The sequence below is a fragment of the Salvelinus sp. IW2-2015 genome, unplaced genomic scaffold (assembly GCF_002910315.2).
Source record: "Salvelinus sp. IW2-2015 unplaced genomic scaffold, ASM291031v2 Un_scaffold2945, whole genome shotgun sequence".
NCBI classification, from domain to species: domain Eukaryota; kingdom Metazoa; phylum Chordata; class Actinopteri; order Salmoniformes; family Salmonidae; genus Salvelinus; species Salvelinus sp. IW2-2015.
Window position 1 is genome coordinate 58473 of NW_019944240.1, and position 5566 is coordinate 64038.

At 49.0% G+C, this 5566-nt stretch overlaps 1 pseudogene; it reads left to right on the forward strand.

Moving 5' to 3' along the window:
• LOC112075031 (sodium-dependent phosphate transporter 2-like) overlaps positions 1-5270 on the forward strand; it is a 41286-nt pseudogene extending 36016 nt beyond the window's left edge.
• The last annotated feature ends 296 nt before the right edge of the window (positions 5271-5566 follow it).

Below are 5566 nucleotides of genomic sequence, written 5' to 3' on the forward strand. Positions count from 1 at the left end.
AGGCTGGCCCCTCATCATTCCCCAAAAATGCAACCCTTCCAACTCCCTCCCCTTACCTGTCTCACTTCTCTCCTCTGATTTGTACCCCCCCTCCATCTATTTCTCTCTCTCTCTTTCTCTCTCTTCTCTCTCTCTTCTCTCTCTTCTCTCTCTCTCTCTCTCTTTCATCTCTCGCTCCTCCTTCTCTCCCTTTTTCTTTCTCCCCCTCTCTCTCCCCCTCTCTCCCCTCTCCTCCTCCCTCCCTCCCGCTCCTCTCTCTCTCTCCCTCCCCTCTCTCTTCTCCCTCCCCCCTCTCTCTCTCTCCCTCTCTCTCTCTCGCCCTACACCCCCCGCCCCCCCCCCCCTCCCCGCCCACCCCCCTCTCTTCTCTCTTCTCTCTCGTATTCTCCATCTCTTCACATGGGTTTTGCGTAGTTGAATAATGAAGTTGCTCTGCGGTCTGTATTGCCTTTCTAATGTGGGCATCCCAATAAGCTCCACCCACTGCCAAGGTATTGGCGTTACTGGTTGGGTCAGTGAAGCCGCCGTAGACTACCTCCCATCAGCTTCACTAGACTGAATCTGAGCCAATCTTCCTAACTCTCTGGAGTTGGCAGCTTTGACCTCTTGTGCACGTTTCCTCCAGTTGTGATTGCGTTAAGGTCGGTGAGCGCTCAGGTGAGATGTCTTTAGTTTAACCATCTCACACGATACTTAGCAGACGTAGTGAATATATATATATTATATTTAATCTTAGGTAGCTCACTGGGATTGTAGTAATAATGACGTGAGATATTGCAGTGAAGGTCTTAGTTCTGAATGAAATGAAATGCACTAATTAAGTGGGTCACTGCACGTTCAGTTATCTGTTATTCAGGTGGTTGACTCAGACCCGCGTCCTCCAAATTACCACCTATCCCCTTTTATAGCGCCACTACCTTTTGACCAGCGCCCACAGGGTCTGCCAAAAACTACGTGCCAAACTATATATACGATAGGGTGCCATGTTAGGACCCATATCGTGTTCAGTTATGTGTCCGTTCACGATACAGACACACTCTAGATCTCTGACCCCTGAAAACTTCTGACCCCTTCTAAGAACTCTGACCCTCAGAACCTCTGACCCTCTAGAAAACTGCTGACCCTCTAGAACTCTTGACCCTCTTTAGAATCTGACCCTTTCCAGGACTTCTGACCCCTCCAGGACTTCTGACCCCTCTAGAACTCTGGATCCCTCCGGACTCTGACCCTCTAGATCTCTGAAACCCTCTTAGAACTCTGACCCTCTTTAGGGACTTCTGTACCCCTCTAGAACCTCCTGACCCCTCTAGGGACTACTGACACCTCTAGATCTCTGAAACCTCCAGGACTCTGGACCCTTCCTTGGACTCTGACCCTCTTGAGAACCTCTGACCCTCTTTGTGAACTCTGACGCCTTCTTGACTCTGACCCTTCTTGGACTCTGACCCTCTAGGAACTCTGACCCATCGGGTTAGGACTCTTGACCTCTAGATCTCGTTGACCCCTCAAGGACTCATGGACCCTTAAAGGAAACTTGACCCTCCAGGGACTCTGACCCTCTAGATCTCTGACCCTTCAGGACTCTGACCTCTAGAACTCTGACCCTCTAGGACTCTGACCCCTCCAGGACTCTGACCATCTAAACTCTGACCCTCAGACTCATGACCCTCTAGAACTCTGACCCTCCTTGGACTTCTGACCCCTCTAGGGACTCTGACCTCTAGGAACTCTGACCCTCTTTTTGGACTCTGGACCCTTCTAGGACTTCTCTGATTGGACCCTTCTGGGACATCTGACCCTGCTAGGACTCTGACCCTCCATTGGACCTGCTGACCCTCTAGAACTCTGACCCTCTAGAACTCTACCCTCTAGACCCTCTCCCTTCTTTAGGACTCTGACCCCCTCTAGGACTCTGACCCTCCTTTTAGGACAGCCCTTCTGACCCTCTAGGGACTCTGACCCCCCTCTATGGACTCTGGACCCTCTTGACCTCTGACCCTCTTGGGGACTCTGACCCTCTTGGACTCTGACCCTTCTAGAAACTTCTGACCTCTTTAGGACGCTGAACCCTCTTGGACTCTGACCCTCTAGGACCCTCTGACCCCCTCTAGGGACCCTCTTGGACCCTCTAGGACTCTGACCCTCTTGGGGGGACACTCTGACCCTCTTGGACTCTGACCCTCTATGGACTCTGACCCTCTAGGACTCTGAGCCCTCCTAGGACTCTGACCCCTCTTGGACTCTGACCCTCCGGACTCTTGACCCTTCTAGAAAACTCTGACCCTCTAGGACCGACTCTGACCCTCCTGACTCCATGACCCTCTAGAAGCTCTGACCCTCCTGGGGACTCTGACCCTCTTAGAAAACTCTGACCCTCTAGAACTGCTGGACCCTCCTGGACATCTTGACCCTCTAGACTCGTGACCCTCTAGATCTCTGACCCTCCAGGACTCTGAACCCTCCAGGGACTCTACCCTTCTTGAAACTCTGAACCCTCTTAGGATTCTCTGACCCTCTAGACTCTGACCCCTTCTAAGGAACTCTACCTTCTAGGACTCTGACCCTCCTGGACTCTGACCCTCTAGGGACTACTGACCCTCTAGAACTTCCTGGACCCTCTAGGACTTCTGACCCTCTAGAACTGCTGTACCCTCTAGGACTCTGACCCCTCTAGAATCTCTGAACCCTTCCAGGGACTCTGACCCTCCAGGACTCTGACCCTCTAGAAATCTCTGACCCTCGGTAGGACTCTTGACCCTCTAGAACCCTCTGACCCTCTAGGAAATTTAGGACTCTGACCCTCTTTAGAACTCTGACCCTCATAGAACTCTTGACCCTCTAGAACTTCGACCCCTCTAGATCTCTGACCCCTCAGATCTCTGACCCTCTAGATAACTCTACCCTCCAGGGGACTCGTGACCCCCCTCTAGATCTCTGACCCGGCTAGGACTCGGACCCTCTAGGACTCTGACCCTCTAGAACTCTGACCCTCTAGAACTACTGACCCGCTAGAACTCATGCTGACCCTCTAGATCTCTGACCCTCCGTGAGGATCTCTGACCCTCTGGACTCTGTACCCTCTTAGATCGGCTCTGACCCTCTAGAACTCTGACCCTCCAGGACTCTGACCCTCTAGATCTCTGACCCTCTAGGACTCTGATCTCTAGATCTCTGACCCTCTAGAACTCGGACTCAACTGCTTTATTCAACATTTCAGCAGAAAGCTTGGTCAGGGTTCTCCTTTAGGTACATTCAAGCTTTTATTTAACATTTTAAAGTTGAACTTTATTTGCCTTGTATTAAATACATTCAACATCTGCTGGGGGAAAATGCACAAGAAACAAAACTGACTTTTCAATCGATTTCAAAATGTCTCAATTCCCTAAAATCAACCTGACCTGATGCAAACCATTTCTCTTGATTTCTCACCTCCTCCTCTTCCTCCATTCCCTTGGTAGCAGTAGGACTATCTTTTTAACATGCTAATAGCTAGCTATGTCTGCTGTATGATTTCTGATTCATGTGTCCTTATTGTCCCTGCAACGTGGTGATTGGTTGATTTATTAATTTGTTGTGTGATGTGTCAATGGGGCTTAACTGAGATCAGGGTCGTATTCATTAGGGCATGCCGTAGCAAAACATTTTTTGTAACGGAAGATGAAACTTAGTCTGTTGTTATCCGTTTGGTGCCTAATGAACAGGACCCTGGTGGAACACCTCAAGTCGACTGTAGAGTGTTTGGGTACAGGGTTTAGGGGTCCATTCAGGTTGAACCCAGTTTATTAACCAGAAATTCCCTACTCCGTTCAATAAGCTAATATATAACCTGAGTGGACCCCCTCAACCCTGGTTGGTGTGTGAAAACTAGTGATGATGATGATGATGATGATGAGCTCCGTTCAGTCGGCATCAAACAAGGGGCGCGTTCCAGGCTGACTACATTGCAGTCGTCTGTCAGAGCTAGATAGGTATTTTAACATATCAGCTGAACCACATCGTATGATATAGTAATCTGATGATTTATTTAACATATCAGCTGAACCACATCGTATGATATAGTAATCTGATGATTTATTTAACATATCAGGTAACCCACATCGTAATCTGATGCCTGACTGCACAGTTGATGACATCGCACGCAGCCATTGGTTGAAGTGCTCAACGCGACTGCAATGTAATGTGTCCGGAACGTGTCCATACTCACGACGTTGAGTTCGCTAGCTTTCATCTTGGTTTCTCCGGCCACACTGGCAGCGTTTACACAGGTAGCTTAATTCTGATATTCTTTTCACTAATTGGATTTTTGACCAATCAGATCAGCTCTTTGCCAATACTTAGGCAAAAGATCAGAATTGGGCTGCCTGTGTAAACGCAGCCAAAGATAATTTATCTGTGTCAGAGTGGTCTGGAAACATTGGCAGTCCATCCTGACCCAACGCAAATTTAGATGATGCTATCTTCATCACAGGGGTGCTAGCTCGGGTTACACTGGCAGAGAGAGAGAGAGAGAGAGAGAGAGAGAGAGAGAGAGAGAAGAGAGAGAGAGAGAGGAGAGAGAGAGAGAGCAGATATTGTTAGCTCTATTAAATAGATAGATCTATTGATCTATTAAATATAGATGAAGACAAAGTGAGTAGATATGTGTTCTTGTGGAAGCCTGAATTTAGCAGATGTATACACTGAATGAAACACTCACACATACATTGACATTTATTGATTTGGGTGAATTCTGTTTGGGTGAATTCCATTTTTTGGGGGGGTGAAATATAAAACCAAACTGCAAATTTCAGACTTCAACTAACTGATTTGAAGAAACCTACTAATAGAAGTGTTCAAATCAGCTGGTACTACTAACCTAGGAGCTTTACAGTCTGGGGTCTGTCAACCAACCAACCCTAGTCCTGCTTGGGCTCACAGCAGGCTTTTGTTCTATCCCTGCACTAACCCACCTGACTCTCAGGTCAGGTCTTGAGCAGTAACTTGTTGCAACGTCTGCTCACCTTCTCCAGGACCAGGTTTGGTGTACCAGGACTACTAGTTGAACTGATATGAAATGATTGGTTCCTGTTTTGTTTTTTCTCCTCTGTGCGTTGCGTGACGACCAGGTGGGCTCGGTGGTAGCGGTTGGCTGGATCCGCTCCAAGAAGGCGGTTGATTGGCGGTTGTTCCGTAATATCTTCCTGGCGTGGTTCGTCACGGTACCGGTGGCGGGGCTGTTCAGCGCCGCGGTCATGGCCCTGTTCGTCTACGGCATCCTCCCTTACGTCTGAGGAACAGAGGAGAGGGGGAGGCCTCAAGGAGATGGAGAGTGGGGGGGAGATAAAAGTGAGGGGTAAAGAACGAGGGATGAAGAGTGGGCCTCGATGTTAAGAATGGGGCTAGGGGGAGAGGAGAGAGATGGAGGGGTGGAATGGTTAATTACACTGTGTCTGGAGAAGAGGATTAGATCACATGCTGCCTGGGTTTCAGTCCCGAAGAGGGTTAGATCACATGCTGCCTGGGTTCTAGTCCCGAAGAGGGTTAGATCACATTCTGCCTGGGTTCTAGTCCTGAAGAGGGTTAGATC